Source organism: Vidua chalybeata, chromosome 14 (assembly GCF_026979565.1).
Source record: "Vidua chalybeata isolate OUT-0048 chromosome 14, bVidCha1 merged haplotype, whole genome shotgun sequence".
NCBI lineage: Eukaryota > Metazoa > Chordata > Aves > Passeriformes > Viduidae > Vidua > Vidua chalybeata.
In genome coordinates, this window is record NC_071543.1 from 11,288,666 (window position 1) to 11,304,352 (window position 15,687).

General features: G+C 42.5%; 1 protein-coding gene across 13 annotated transcripts in view; it reads left to right on the forward strand.

Annotated features, from left to right (window-relative positions):
• IL1RAPL2 (interleukin 1 receptor accessory protein like 2) overlaps window positions 1–15,687 on the forward strand; it is a 348,614-nt gene that overhangs the window by 59,029 nt on the left and 273,898 nt on the right. For 5 of the 13 annotated variants that reach the window (XM_053956032.1, XM_053956037.1, XM_053956031.1 and 2 more), the window contains exon 2: window positions 6,179–6,225. The exons of the other annotated variants lie outside the window; for them this stretch is intronic. The gene's annotated coding sequence lies outside the window, so the exon portion shown is untranslated. The remainder of the gene's footprint in view (window positions 1–6,178; window positions 6,226–15,687) is intronic. 13 annotated transcript variants of the gene reach the window in all.

Genomic DNA, 15,687 nt, shown 5'->3' on the forward strand with positions numbered 1-15,687 from the left:
TTGAAGACGTAGCATGGTCATTTTTCAGCTGCGAGGAAGAGCGTGGACATCTCTGCTGGGCCATTTGTTAGAGGAGATCTCTCTTGCCCTGTGTATTTTGTCACCTGGGAGCAGTGACATTGTCAGATACCAGCGTGTGCAGTGTGCATGCAGGTGCTTGGTGTTTGATGGCTGCATTCAAGTGTTGGTGCTTTTGAATAATCTCTTCTTGTCTTGAAGGTTTGATGAACTGTGGGTCCTGCACAGGAGATGAATTGCCTTCTGCTGTTTGTAGCATCAGTGGTGTTGTTAAGAACTGTGCTTCCTCACCTTGCAGAGTGGCTGCTGCAGGAGCTTCTTCCTGTATCTCAACTACAAAAAATGGTTCGACCTTCAGTTTAGTTGGCAGAGGGTTAGAATGTAGGTGAAGAGCTGGAGAGGGAAAGGTGGTTTGGAGAACCCAGTTTTTGGATGAGAAGGAGAATGGTGACTGCTGGTCCTAGTCTAGCAATGCTCCAGTTACATAAAATAGGATAAGGGAGAGGTAGATAAAGGCATTGTGTAATCTTCCTTCAAAATTTGTCAGAATGGTGGGATTTAGTACGCCAGTTCTTTCCTAATAGAAAAGGATTGGGATTATTTATCTTCCATCAAGATTATGACATTGTTTAGACCTTTTTCCCTCTGCCTGCCACCTTTTTGTGCCTTAAAAAAAAATCTAGCTGTGTGGGCTGGAATAGCTCTGAAATGCAGCCAACTGGATGGAAGGCTGTAAACTAACTTAAAGCAGTAATTTTATAAAGCTGAAATAGTAGAAATTCTGGGGAAAACGAGCATTTTGCATGTATGCCTTAGATCTGTGGAGTGTGTGTGTGTTAATGTGTTTGTCAGAGCACACCTCCCTGTCCTCTAAATTAGGTAAGTGAGGTTTGGTTTCCAGTGAGCTCCCTCTGTCCACCTGTCCTGCCCCAGCTGTGGGGCTGGCATGGGGCTACTGGCACCGTGGACACCACTGGCTTTTGTGGCTTTTCAGCTGGTACTGAGCCCTGCCCTGGCCACTGAGGTGACTTCTGCCTCTGCACCAGCCCCGGTCCCCCTGGCCAATTCCCTATTGCTGAGACCCTCAGCCTCTTCTCCTGGCACTTCAAATGTTGTTTGAAAACATCTCACCCTGTTTATTCTTGAGATGCATCTGAAGATCCTGCCACTTACATATATTCCATAAATCTCCTTGTTCTGACAAGAGTGTGACCTTTAAAGATGCAGTCCATTCTCGCCTTTATTGCAAAGCATCTTTTTTCTTTCCTTTCTGCAGTGTTTCTGAAGTTTTCTGTTTGTACTAATGACTTGACACCCAAACAGGTCAGTGTCTTGCTGATTTGTTCTGATATGTGTATTCAGCAGGAACCAGCTTTTTCTAGTGAAGAGGTGTGTGGGGGGAGGAAATCCTATGCCTCTTCAGAGGATTCTTGGCAGGTGTAATCACAGGATTTGTGATTCATGTCCAATATCCGTGAGAAGAGCTGACATCTTAGGGCAAGTTGCAGATATTAAGGGGGCTAAGTAAAACCTGCTTTTGATGTTTGTAGGTTTCTCTCAGCTAGATCAAAAGTGAAGTTGTTAATTCAGTTGATCAAAACTCCAGTCCCTTTCCACACCAGAGTTACTGGGTTAAATGCTGTATTAATCAGCTCAAATCTCTGCCTTTTCCTTCTGCAAGGTACAACAGAAGTTAGATCAGTAAAATTAGTTTGTTGTAGCTAATGCAGAATAGGATGGGACTGCTAGAGGAGCTATAAAGCTTGAGGTAGTAATTACATGTAGTCCATCATATTTAATGATGAAACCTGGCTGTAGATTTTTGCATGTGGAAGGTTTTTCAGGTCTGTGACTACTGGTGCTCTGAAATTTTAGCCTCTTCCTGTGCTAGCATGTTGCATTTTCTGTCTGGTTCCTTCTGTTGATACTCAGTGTGTCTGTGCTGGTTATCCTTTGCCTGAACTTGGAAGGAACCGCAGGACTGGGTCTGGTTCTGTATTACCATTCTTTGTGCTGGAATTACTCTGTTCATTTCTGTTCCACTAATTTCTCTGTTTTAGAAATCTTCAGTACCATAAGCAGGTAACTGATGGAAGGGTTTTGGAGTCCATCTGCATTGCTGAAATTAACATCACCATGGGGGTCCTTTCTTAGCAGTGTAAGAGTGACAGGAGTCTTGCCTGCATGGAAGGTTGCAGGATCTGTCCCTAATCATCTGGGATATTCAGCTGCAGTGGTGGCATAAGGTCGTAGAGGAAGGGAAAACTTTTCATGTGGAAATCACAGCAGCTGCTCAAACACAGGGGTGTGTTCCTTCTTGGAGGGTTCAGCTTTAGGTGAAGGTCAGCTTTTTTGGCAGAGGAAACAGGGTAAAGGGGCCACGAGGAGATGGAGGAGCAGTGACTCCAGAGGGCGAGGGACTGCATTTCAGTGGAAAGTATCAAGGTTAAGTGTGGTAAAGAAGAGGGGATGTATAGAACAGTCTTGGAAGCTTTTCTAGAGAGAAAAGGTATAAAACCTCAAATCCTGCTCCTGGGATGTTTTTTGCAGTCTTTCTGAAGCAAAAGAAAAACCTGAAAAAATGTAGGATTCCAGCAGTTCTTGCATCTGGTTCAGCAGGAGCTGCAGCATGAGGCAGCTCAGGGGTGCAGGGCTGAGCCTGCCAGCCCCTCTGTGTGGGGACTGTGGGGCCTTCCCTGGTGTGCCAGCAGCTGGAGCCTGTCCCTGGACATGCCAGTGCCACTGCCAGGGCAATGTGTGCCAGAGCAGGGCCATGCTCAGGCTGTTCATTGCACATTAGAATTTTCAAACAAATTGATTATAGCATATTTTAAAGAAGAAACAGATAGAACATGCCAGTCCTTATTTATTTTAAAGCTTAAAGTAGGCTGTGATATGACCAGTTTTTATTTTACATTGGTTTTATTAATTTATTTTTAAGCTATAATGCTGTCAGATGATGCATTATCCATACCTAGAGGCCTGCTGTTCAGGTTATCTCCACTATGACAGCTCTGTATCTTCAATGTCAAGCACACTGTTCTTGAGCCAGAGTAGATTTACAGATTCTATTATACTTCTATTGAACAGCTCTTAATCTGGGCAGAGGAAAACATCCTGCAACCAGCACGTTTTATCCCTTGCCTTTAGTGTTAGAGCCCTCTTTGGCAGGGATGGACATCGTATTACAAATAGTCCTCTAACACCTCAGTCTTTAACATTAAAAATCCCCATAATCCTGTACATGTTGGAGGTTTCTGTCACTCCCAAGCATAGTCTGAATAAAAACTAGCACTGGCATTAATTGAAGGTCTTTGTCTGTGTAACCTGGGTGTAGTACACAGGCCACTTAATGTTGCTTTCTGCTCTTGTGCCGCATTCCTGTGTTACAATCTCCATATAAAACAAGAGAGTTGTGAGCCTGAAAATAGAAGCTGTCTTCAGCCCCTTATTGTTTTGGCAGCTTTATTTTTGACATCAAAGTTTCTTTAGTAATTAAAGATTACATGCATGAAGAAATGTAACTACTCTGTGCATGAAAAATGACATTTGTTTTGCTTGTATGATTTTGCAGACAGTTACTGCATTATTTTAGCCTCTTTTGAGCAGGATAACACAGGATGCTGCCCTTGGCCTGTAAGGAATAGCAATGGCATTGCTCTGTGTATGTAGCACCTTGTTGTAATTAGCAGTGTTTCAATGTTTCTCATTGTAAGCAGCACAGTATGAATTAGCAGTAAGTAAGCAGGAGCATAACAAATACTCAAGGAATGTTATGAATGTGAATACTCCCTGGTAGGTTTTTTCTTTTTATTCTCACCCTTCTATCTTTTAGCTTTCTTCCAAAAGCTGCTTTGACCTTGTATCTACCTTGAGATACATGCTCCTTATTACCTTTTTTTTTTCCAATTTATCCCTACTGTTAGTTCTTTGAATGCCATTGGCTCAACACTGTGGTTATTCCTATAGCTCAGCAGTTCCACCTTGTTTCAGCTGCTGAAATCTATCTCTCATCTTTCTCTGCTTTTTGTTCATTAAAGAGAAAGAAAAGAAGGTGAGTTTGAATCCATCACTGGGAGGGATACAGTTTGATTTTGTTCTGTCTGAGGAGGGAGAGGACTGTGGCTCTTCCTTATGTGCCAATGTAGGTCATGAAAATAAATAATCAGCTTACACATGTATCCACATGCTGCCAGGAAGTAATCCTGCTCAGCATCACTTTATAGGGTTTGGAGTCTTTCTGAATCTTCTAATCCTTAGTGATATTTAAATAACATGTTGTGATTACTGTTTGGCTTAATTCATGTAGAAAAGATGTACTATACAGATGTACCAGCATGGAAATACACGTGTGCCAAGACACACACACACACACAGATGGAATGTATATATTCAACATGCAGAATAATTGCCATTTGCAGACTCTGGGATGTGCTGGGGCAGCTCTCTAGACAGGTGCTCTGGGGTGGCTGTGTGTCTAAGAAAGCAGAGATCCTACACTGGTGATTTGCCACACTATTTTTAGATGGAAATTTTGTTCTAAAACTAGAAGAAGGGCCATGACTGTCCCATTTCTGCAAATAAAACTCAGAAAGCATTTGCTACTTCAGCACTCGGGATGAGACAGGTGCATTGTTTTTTCTCCCCAGTTAGCTGGATTGTTAGCCAAAGGGGGTCTGCCTTGCAGATTCATGATTTGAAAATAGCTGTGCAGTGCTGCTCAGTGAGTCATGTGCAGAAGACAACAGAAAACATCTCAAACTACAGTGTCCAACACCTACACAACCCACTGCTGCCTCCCACCTGCAGAAACCTTTCCTGCTAAGCACTGAACCCCAGCAAGGTCTAGAAGTCCTGAGGGCACCACTGGTCAGGTCTCTTTCCAGGAGGAGCTGTTTGTGGTGCCTCACCAGAGTCAGAGGGAGTGTTGCTGGCCAGAGTCCCTCCCTTGCTTGCCATCTCCAGTGGTGAGCTCTGAATACAAATATTCCTCCTCCAGCTCCCCTGTGTTGGAAGAATCTGTCTTGGCTCCATCAGCTGTGGAGTGGATAGAGGATATACCAGTCTCCACCTTTGGATCAGTACTTCCTGAAGAATTTACTCAGCACATGCTCCAAGCACGGGTCCAAAGCGTGCAGTTACTGTTCTGAATTAAGCTGCAGTCCTGTCCTGGCATGCTCCATTGGTCAGTCACATACCAAAAGCTGGAAACTGTGTGCACTGGGGGTGCTGGTACTGACCCTGTCAGAGCTGGTTGGCAGCCTGGTATGTTTACTGCCTATAGCCATACATTCTTTTTTTAATGTAACTCCCACAAAAGGTGCTTGAGAGATGGACTTGGATGTAGCAAAGCACATAAATGAGGAAATACATCCGCCTCTTAATGGAACAAATGCAAGTGGTTAAGCTGCACCCCCTGCTCCTTTGTACTGCTGGCTCTGAAGCCAGGCTGCAGGTAACACTGCTGGGTGCCTTTGGAAGGCATGGCACAAACAGGAACAGTATCCACAGTGGGAAACCAGGTTGTGATTCATAAACACCAATTTCAGATGCATGGCATGCTTTCCTGATTAGAATCAGGTCCATACAATGGTGTCATTATGAATTTATATTAAAAGTCCTTTCCACTGGCATTAGAAATTGCTATTGCAGTAACACCCATTCCATTGTTAATAATAACTGAAGGGGTTGAAGTAATAAAATACTAGCTGATATTTAATTATTATAAAATCAAAGTTACTTAGATAAAAGCACTTAATTAATCTGCATTCTATTTCCTAAGCATCTAGATCAGCATTCAATAGAGGGTAAATAATGCTCCTCTGATTTCCAATACCAGCTAGCATATTCATTTCTTGAAGCATTACTTCAATAACCTGCATTTTAGGAAGCTGTGTCCTGCAGCCAGAAGTTGTTCTGCTGTGCAGTTGAAGAAAAATTATTAATTTAAAGCAAATGTTCAGTTATAAACAAAGCCTTTGAAAGCCTCCAAATACTGTTATGTGAATCAAAGTTTCCCTTTTCTTCTGAAGTTTTTTTTTATTGTTATGGATATTGATACTTAGAAGTTCAGATGATTTCTTTGACAATGCAAGTCTTTACTGTGCACTTAATGTAAATTGACATTTCTCCTTGTTTTCCTCTTTTTTTTCCCTGTAAGACTCTTGTGACCTTTGTCTGGCTTTGCACTGAGAAGTATTCAGAGAGGTAACTCATGTCACCATGATAAGCACACTGCAGTCTCTGTCATTTTTCATTGTTGTCTGAAGGACATCTGGGGAGGGAGATGCTGTTCACATGCAGAATCTTTATCCTGAGGAAGTGTGATTCAATGGGTTGCCTGACTGAACTGTAATTCAGTCATAAATATAAAGAAATTGTGTTTAAAAGATGTTAAAACTCTGACACGCATTGACAAAGGAGAAGTTGGTACTCTTGATTAGGAGTTGATCCTAAAAATACTTGATTCTCCTACACTAAGATGTGACCAGCAAATGAATATTTCAGTTTCTCAGCCCTGCAGTTCAAAGTGCATGGCTTGATTTCTGCATCTGCCCAGAAATTCACTGTACTATTTGGAGTAGCTGAAATCTGGAATGTTTCAGGTTACTAACTTGTTTCTTTCTGCATATGGAGAGAGGAAAAAAATCTTTGGCACAAGTGCAAGAGGGTTTTGTTGGGATGATTGCAGTGTTTTTTTGTGGTATCCCAATAATTAAAAACCACAATAATTGCATGAATTTCATTTTGAAAAGAGAGTTGGATTTCAAACACTTAAATCCCATTGATTTCCTATAGATCACGCTCTCAATTCACCAAAGAAATTTTTGATTTTTTGTCACCTTTTCTATGCAAAACTTGCTAATGGATTCCAGTGCATATGTTGTCACCAGCTTTTAAAACCTATAATTAGGTCTGGTTCAAAACCAAACACATTTTTATTAGATGATTATGATCTTCTAGCAAATAATTATTTAAGAAAGCATAACAAATGCAACCATTTATTAAAAGAGTGCTGTTGACAATGTAAGCACTTACTGTGATTACAGAACTGCTTATTTTAGTCCGTGTTGAGCACCTTCAGGAGGTACCTACTCCTGGTACTGCTTTGTTGGCTTGTAATTTTAATTACTGAAATTTCTATTGAGATGGGTGAATACTGGGGAGGGGGAGTAATTTACATCAGATATTCCTTGTTCTACAGGATTTTGAGGCTTTCTACTTAGCAGTTTTATCTGTGCTAAACCAGATATAATTGGTATATTTTATGCTGAAGATGCTCTTAATTTTTGGTTTTTAAAGAAAGTGCTTAAATGATCAGACTGATAAATTTTATGCTAATGAAATTTTCAGCTAGCTAATTAGAAAAATATGATAACTATATAATATATAAATATTATATTATATTATATGTAATAATATATAATTATTTATATTAGTTATTATATATATAATATATGAAATTTATGAAATTATAATTCATTCTTAGAATAATTGTTCAGCATCCTTCAGATTATGTCTTGCAATTTGCAGAACAGTAAAGAAGTTTAAAGGAGTAAATTGCAGTTTCAGGGCAAGAATTGGCAGGGTATAACAATTCCTGAAGAAGTGTGCTTTCTGATGAAAATTATTTCTGTTTTTTCTTGCCTCCTATAATTTTTCTGTCATTACTCCTACACCTGGATCAGAGCAGAATTCTGTGATCCAAATGCTGGAAATTTGAGAAAATTTGGACTGTGATAAATATTTTGCAGCTGACTCACTCTGCTTATGAATGAACTCTGCTAGAAAATCTGGCTCATACAATTAAAATTTAGAGAGCTAATTGCAAGGCAAAGGGGAATTGTAAGCTCCTATTTTTGTGGCAACCAAAGTAATTTTAGATTCTGGTTCCAAATGGCAGAACATATGGAAAGTATGGATTCAGATTTGGGCTTACAATGAACTTTGCATGGCAGAAAAGCCCAAAAGCAGTAATGGAGAGGAGCTGAGAATGGCTGAAGTGCCAGTCACTGGTGTCAGTGCAGCCACGGACAGCAAGGAGCTGTACAAATGAGAGGGAGCCAGGAGCAACACTATCACTTAATTTTATCATGTTCTTCACTGCTCTCCTGAGTAATTAGTAATCATTTATTGGAGTAGTAGCCACAGGGTAGAGCTGACATCAACTCATCTCCTTGAGTTTGTACCAGAGAGATGTGATGGGACACCACCGTACTCAGCCTCAGTGGAAATTCTGTGCTTGGCCACTTGTTAATTCTGTTGATTTTCCTTCACTGTACAGTTGTGTAACACTTCAGGGAGCAGAAGGTGCTGAAGGATGTGTAGGAGCAGAATGGCTCCTGCCAGGAGCACAGATGGTTGGAGAACAAGCCACCCTCAGCAGCCACGCTGGGGATTTTGTGTTGGTATTTTCTCCTTTTCTTTTCTTTCAAACCATAGTTTTAAACTGGGAGTAATTGAAACAGAAATAATTGGATCCCTCCCACTCCTTCCTGGGGTCTGTCTGTGTGTGTGCTCTCTAGGCATGCAGTGTGATGGCAGCAAAGCCAAGGGGTGCTGTCTTACAGGAGGGAAGGTCTGGTTTTTCCATTTACCCAGAGAACAGGGAGCAGCTCTGCCCTGAGCAGTGGCACATCAGATCCTTTGGGGCTGTGCATGGAACTGTGGATGTTGTTCCTGCTGATTTTTATTGTTGTCATAGTTCATAGAATCTGTGCTAACTATAATGGCCTGGAGATGAATCTTTTCAGAAACTGGACAGACTCCCTCCTTCTCCAAATATTGTTGTGCCAAACACAAGGCTTTAGGCTGTCATAGGACAGCATTAAAAAGACACAGCTCAAGGTTCCTCCCAGTGGGAACTAGGAGGCAAATTTGCCCTGGCAAGACCCATGCTGGTGCATGGAAAGAAATGGGAGGGAAGAAGGAGAGGCAGTGAGTGTGCTGCTCTGCCAGTGCAGCGGAGAGCAGACCTGGGTGCATGGGCTTGGATTGTCACTGTCTCAAGTGCTGACCCAGAGAGCCTTTCCTAGTAGAAAGAAGTTGTATGTATTCATGGAAAGCCAAATGTGATGTGATTATTGCTTCAAGGGGTACAGTTTTCCCCTGTGTGTTGGCAGATGTATTTGTGCAGGTTATTTTTCCATTAGCACATGGGTAGATGAAGGCAGCAGTGCCCTGCAGGTTTCCTCGTGGAGGTGTTAGTACACAGCTGCTGTGTACATAAAATAACTTGGAATATGTATGATACATCCCTGAGTTAAGATAAAATGTGCTGATGGAAAACATACAGTTAAATATTTTATTTTTGTAGAGTAAACTGTATGTGCACATATGTGTGTATGTATATAAGTTGTGAAGATTTTTTTTTTATTTTCTTGGTGATGAATGTTTCCATATTGCATTTGTGTTGCTAGACTGAGTAATTAGGAGGTCTGATAAGGAGCTGAGATTCCTGTTTTTTTGTGTTTTATAGCTTTATTTCTAATTTCCAGCACTTCTTCTACCTCACACCTGAGGACATGAGTGCTCTGCCGTGCCACAGTGGGCTGAGTGGGCTCCTGCTCTGCACAGCAACCTTCTTGGAGAGCTAGGGAAAGGCTTTGCCTTTGGATGTTGTCCTGTAATGCTCATGGGATGGTTTTGCTTGTGAGTTTTGATGCCTGCAGATGGGAATATCCTGTCCTGATGGGTGAGTGGGCAGTGGTTGCTGTCACGTGTGTGCTGGGGAAGGCAGAGGCTGCAGGAGGCATGGGCCACCCTCTGATTTATCCATCCTGCAGCCTCCTGAAGGATCAGGAGGTGCCATTAGAGCTGCTGTGTGCCCCGCACTGAGCCTCTGGAAAGGCACCAGTGGATGCTGGTCTGATCAGCAGCTGCAGGATCTGGGCCAAGAGCTGGAGGTGCCCCAGAGTGGTGATGCCTCTGTTCCTCTCTCCTGGCATCACTTTGCTATTGCACAGTGACTCATGAGAATAATGAGGTGTTTCTGGAGCGAGAGCTGAAAGTGCAACGCGCACTGTGGCATTGGAGGGGGCAGAGCAGGGGCAGACAGCCCATGTATTGACTTCAGCCATGATGTGCCCCTTCAGGAGGGGAGGACATGGACCAGCGAGGGGGAGAGGGAATTTGCCAACAAGTATGCAGACATAAAGACGCTGTGGCTGGGTTGACAAATTAGTTCTGCATAGCATTCATTCCAGTGCTCTGTGACTTAATTTAAGAAAAAGAAAGCCTCATTGACCTTGGTTGTGGGATACAGAGTTCACAGCCAGCCCCGGGACTGGAGCAGGGCACAATGGTGGCATTGCTGAACTGGGCTTGGAAAATCTTACCATCCTCACAGTCTAGAGGAATTATTTGCAAATAATTTGGGGTTTGCACTTGCACTCTGGAAATATTCAAGGCCAGGTTGGATTGGGCTTTGAACAAGCTGGTTTAGTGGAAGGTGTCCCTGCCCACTGCAGTGGGATTGGAAGTCGATCTTTAAAGGTCCCTTCTAACCCAAACCATTCTGTGATTCTCTCCTGAGATTAGGGAAATCAACCAACACATTTTGAAGAGGAGGGAGGTAGAGTCCTAGGAACTGCTGTTCCTAGAGAGGTAGATGTGAGGAAAGGATGTATCCATGCTCTTTCCCTAGTGAAGTGTGGAGTCCCTTATTTCAGCTCCCAGAGACTTTGTTGCTGCCAGAAGTCCTTCCTGGGCTCTGGAAGGAAGTCCTTCCTTTGCCAGGAAGAGGCAAAGAAAGGGGCATACTGCAGTGGGAATAGGTGAACTTGCCTTGGCAGGGGAAAAACAAGTATAAAATGTTCCCCCTTTCCTACCTATGTTAGGAGGTTTCCATTTCAGGAAGGAAGTGTGGGTCTGTTCTGTCATACCTGGGGGTGGGAGAGCCCAGTGGTGTAATTAATGCTGCACGCCTCTGCTCCACAGTTGTAGACTGTAAACAGAGCTGATCAAATGATGGTGTGGGAGAGGAATTGTTTAAAATAAATTTTAATAAATTATAAATAATGTATGACTTGCTTCAAGTCTACCTAGCCAGGCAGTATTTCCAAGCTTACGAAACACAGCCTCGTATCAGTAATGTTCATGTGAGCAGCTACCCTGGTGGTTGAATGCATCTCATCCATGTTAAATTTAACTGTTGTGTACAATCATAAGGCCTTAAGTCCCAGTCAAAGAGCAGGGGTTTATTTCTTGTGGCACTCAACAGAGGATGGCTCTTATCTAGAATTCCACAAAAACAAAATTCAGTGGCCTTTTTGATGTTAGGATGGGAAGAAAGGAGAAGATTTCCAAGTCCTGCTTTTAACTGCTTTGTTTGTCAGAGGCTTGTGGAGTAAAAAAAAAAAACAGTTTATTGCTCTGATTCACAATAAACCATTAAAATATTCACAAATAGACCATTAAAAAAGAAGAAATTAGGAGGAGTGGGAGGAGTCAGAAGTCCTTTTGATGAAGACAGCTCTGCTGGGATTTGTGCTCCCTCCCTTGGCTGAGCCAGAACAGGGCTGAGTTTGGGGCCTCAGCAGGAAGGACTGGAGTGAACACAGCTGGGGATACATGAGATCCTGTGCTGAAGTTAGGATGCTGTTCTATTACTGAACTTAGGAATTCCATTCCCAGGTGCACAGGCATTGCTTTCCTTTTGTTGCCAGAGTGCAAACAGTCTTAAAAATGCACGGTTTGGCTAAAATGTAGGGATAGCTGGATTCAGAAAAAATAAGGGATGTTATTTAGCTATTATGGAAAGGAGCTAAATAGCATGAGTCAGGCATTTGACTTTAGTGGAAGTTAGACATCTAAAAATCTTTGTGTATCAGCTGTATGCTTCTACATTTCCTTCCAGCAGGAATAACAGCACTTCCCTATCCCCAGGGAAGTTGTGTGGATGAGTATGTAGTGTGATGGAAGCTGTTTATATAAGCAGGCTTACCCAGTGTGGATTTGCTTTATACTAACAAAATCAGTATCAGATGGAATACAGAAGAACTCACTGATGCTGCGAAAGCCAACAAATACCTTTTTCATTCCCGTAGATGACAGAACCCCTGCTTTTTTTTCTTTATTTAAGAGGTATTCAGGAGGCAGAACAAAGCTCTGCTATTGCCTCGCAGCAAGTGACCTAAACCATTTAAGCTGAAACATATGACTCTGAGGAAGTATTTTGCAAAAACAGATGCACAGAAAGTCAATTTCCTATTCATATTTTGTTGTGGCAATTGGTACTTTCAAGAGATGGCAGACTTAAATTAGCTGGAAAAGTGACATCTTTAATTAGGAAAGCCTCTCTGCCAGCACATTGAACAGTTGCCAGTTTCTCAGCATTTAGGGACCATTGATTGCCAACAATGGCAGCTAAACTGCTTCTGGGTAGAAACTAATTGAATTTTCTCAAGTTAAAACGAGGATCTGAAGTTAAATCAAGACGAACTCCTTTGCTTGCTCTCATTTTACTTACTGCTGTGATATTCTCAGCACTCCAAGGGCTGTGCTAGATGTTGGTGAATGGAGTTGCCTGGGGCACAGCTGTACAGATTCCTCCAGCCTCAGCAGTCCTGGGCCTCTGCTGTTGCCACTCACCACACAGATCCCTGTTGGTCCTGCCATGCCATTTTGGTGGATGTGTTCTCTTCTGGAGGACTTTTTTCCTGGGCAGGTTGCTTTTATTTAGTCTTTTGCTGTTGTGATGGGAACTGGTGGAGCCAGTCTGAGGAGCTGGGCTCTACCCTATTGCCTGAGCATCCCTTCCAAGCCAGTGCTGCCTACTCACTTGGGATGGGTAAATAGCCTGTGGGTGACATGTGCAAGCTGTGAAACTGGGTTGCAAATTTGTGTGAGGCTTGCCAACTAGACCTTCAGTGGCACACAGCTGGTGTTGGTGCCAGGTCTGCTCCCTTTCCTGTGAGAGCTGAGGGCTGAGGTGAAGCCTCATGCCAGGCTGGAAAAGACCTGGGCTCTGAAGGATTGCTGCCTTTGCTGGCTGCAGTGTGGATGCTTTAGCTGTATTTCTGTCCCTTTGGTTATTTCCTCATCTCAGCTGTAGCTTCTCTGAAGCGTTTTTAGCACCTCCTGCACCCGTGTAAGCCCAGGAAGATTTGTCCTCTCTCTGAGCAGGTTCTCTTACTGTTCCTGGTAATCATCCAGGCTGAGTTCTGGCACAATGTCTGTTCTAATCCATCCCATCCTTCCTCTGTTGCTATTGTGTGGTCTGAGGGATCATTCCCTCAGCTCTCCTATAAATGCTGCTGAAACCTTTGGCTGCATGGAGAACCTGAGGGGAGCTCTGCTGATAATAATGATAAATCTGAAAAGTTTAGGGTTATCTGCCCAACTTGTGTGGAAGCTGGAAATGCTTAGACCTGAACTGTCTGCCTCAGGCCTATGCTTAGAAGAGGAACTCAGAGATGTAATTACATGTTTCCCAAAGGGCAACTCCGTTTCTTATTTCCTTTTTTACCTTCATCCTGATTTATCTCCTTTTGCCCTCCTTTCCCTTAGCAGGGGTTTTGGAGGATAGTCTCTGCTTCATTCCTTCACAGTTTGAAATATAACTCCAGCTGGTCTCAGGGGAAGGAGCCTGCTGGAAGATGATCTTGCTCTAACCATATGTGTGTTTATTAAAGCTATTCAGCTCCGGTAGACTGTGCTAGTGCTGTAAGAAAATGATTGGGGTTTTGGTGTGTCTCCCATTTAGAATCAAGGCAAAACTTAAACTTCAGGTTTTGGTCAAAATTGAAGTTTTTTTTTTTTTTTCAACCAGCCTGTTTTGCCCCCAGGTATCTCAATAACTTTGTTTTTCTGTTAAAAAAATCAGGAAAAATTTGTAGGAAGGGCGACTCCTGCCTTGCTATATAGCCTTTTCTCCCTGGCAGAACACAAGGAGCAGGAGAAAGGAAGGGCTTCTTGGAAGCAGCTGCAAGGGAATGGTTTATTTGGAGTACTCAAGAAAAGCAACTTTGTGAGGCATCAACTGAGTCTTTGGTGGGCAATGGCTCCCAGCTGTTGTCTGGATTAGAAATGTGTGTTTTAAATGTGACCCAGAGCTGTGGATTCTCCATCCACACAGCCCTACCTTATATGTCAGTATTAAAAGAAGTTTGTTCAATGTGTCTTCTCATGAATTATGTACATTTGCTTTCTGTTTGAGTCTCCTTTACAAGAAAAAAATGTCACAACTGTTGGAGTGGGAGAGAACTTGAAACAGATTTGAAGATTGCACAGGAAAAAGAATTCAGTTAAATCTTTTGTTAGAAAGAATCCTTTTCTCAGCAGCTAAGGATATTATTAATCTTCTCCCATTACCTTCCAGCATTAATCCAGAACAGAAATATTTTTCTTATGAAATGTATAGTCTTTCATGTATTTTACAAGTGGTTTATTCCCATTGCAAATACAGTGAAAGGAAAGAAGATCCTTATCCCTCTTACAGACCCACTGTCAGGGAACTGCTCCTTTTGCTTCTCTTTCTAGTGGTAGATAGGAAAAGTACAGACTTCTGAAACTGTATTATCTCTGGAAATGTTAAAGGAGATTTTCTCATCACTGTGTGAAATGGCAGCAAACATTGCCCATATTTGGAAGTAAAGTTTAAAGGAAGAGACAGCAAAGATGTGATTGTTCACTTAAGAGAAGTGTTCTGGGAGTCATCTGCATGGAAAGCAAAAAGGATAAATTGCTGGGGAGTGTATGAGGCTTGTAAATGAAGCCTGTGAAAAGTCTACTCAGCTGTTACTAGGGAATGGCAGGAACAGATGAGTGCCCTGAGGAAATTGAAATTTCCTGTTTCTGCCAGCCCAGGCACCAGGATGTGGAAGGCCACAGGAGTCTGATGCCACGTCCTGCAGTTGTGCTGAAGATGAAGAAGAGGATGGGCAAACAGAGGATGCTGCTGCCATGGGGGCCAGAATTGACATTGCTGACATTGAAAGGAGAGAAATGAATCCTAAAAAAAAACATCATGAGGAAGAAATCCCGGGGAATGTGTGAAGTGTTTCTGCAGGGGAATGGAGAGGTCCTGGATGGTGATATTCAGAAAGCCCCTACAATAAACAAAGCTGTGCAAGTGTTGCTAAAGATGGAAGCCCTGGCCTGTGACATGGATCTGAGGAGTTCCCCAGCAAGCAACAGGACTGTAGACTTTTGATTTAATTTGAGATTTTTTTACTGTAAAAAAGCCACTATTTTAACTGCTATAAAGCAGATTTCTAGTAGTCAAAGCAAGCAAAATGGCCAGATTTTTAAAATAAAACTGAAAAGACTGGGGAGATTAGTTTAACAGAGAAAAGGAAGTGTTTTCTCCCTCTCAGAAAAACACAGAGGTTTGTTCAAAGAAGCTGTAAAACCCAGCAAAAACTAGTATCAAAAAGCTGGTGGTGCCACAGATAAAGCCTTCCTTCCTCCTGGCATGGGCTGTGCTTCCCAATTCTTTGATCTTCTGCTTAATTCACGTGGGGTGTGTGGCACAATTCAGATATCCACAAAGGATCAAAGTGATTTGGTGTAGTCAAAGACAGAGGTTTGGAAATAACACAGAACATGTAAGAAGTGGCTGGTAAGAGATGGTTTTGATAGGTGTTTTTCTGTGCTCTGAAACTTTTGAAGTTCATTGTGTGGGGCCAGTGGGGAGGGAAAAAACCCAATAAAACTAATAATTGAATG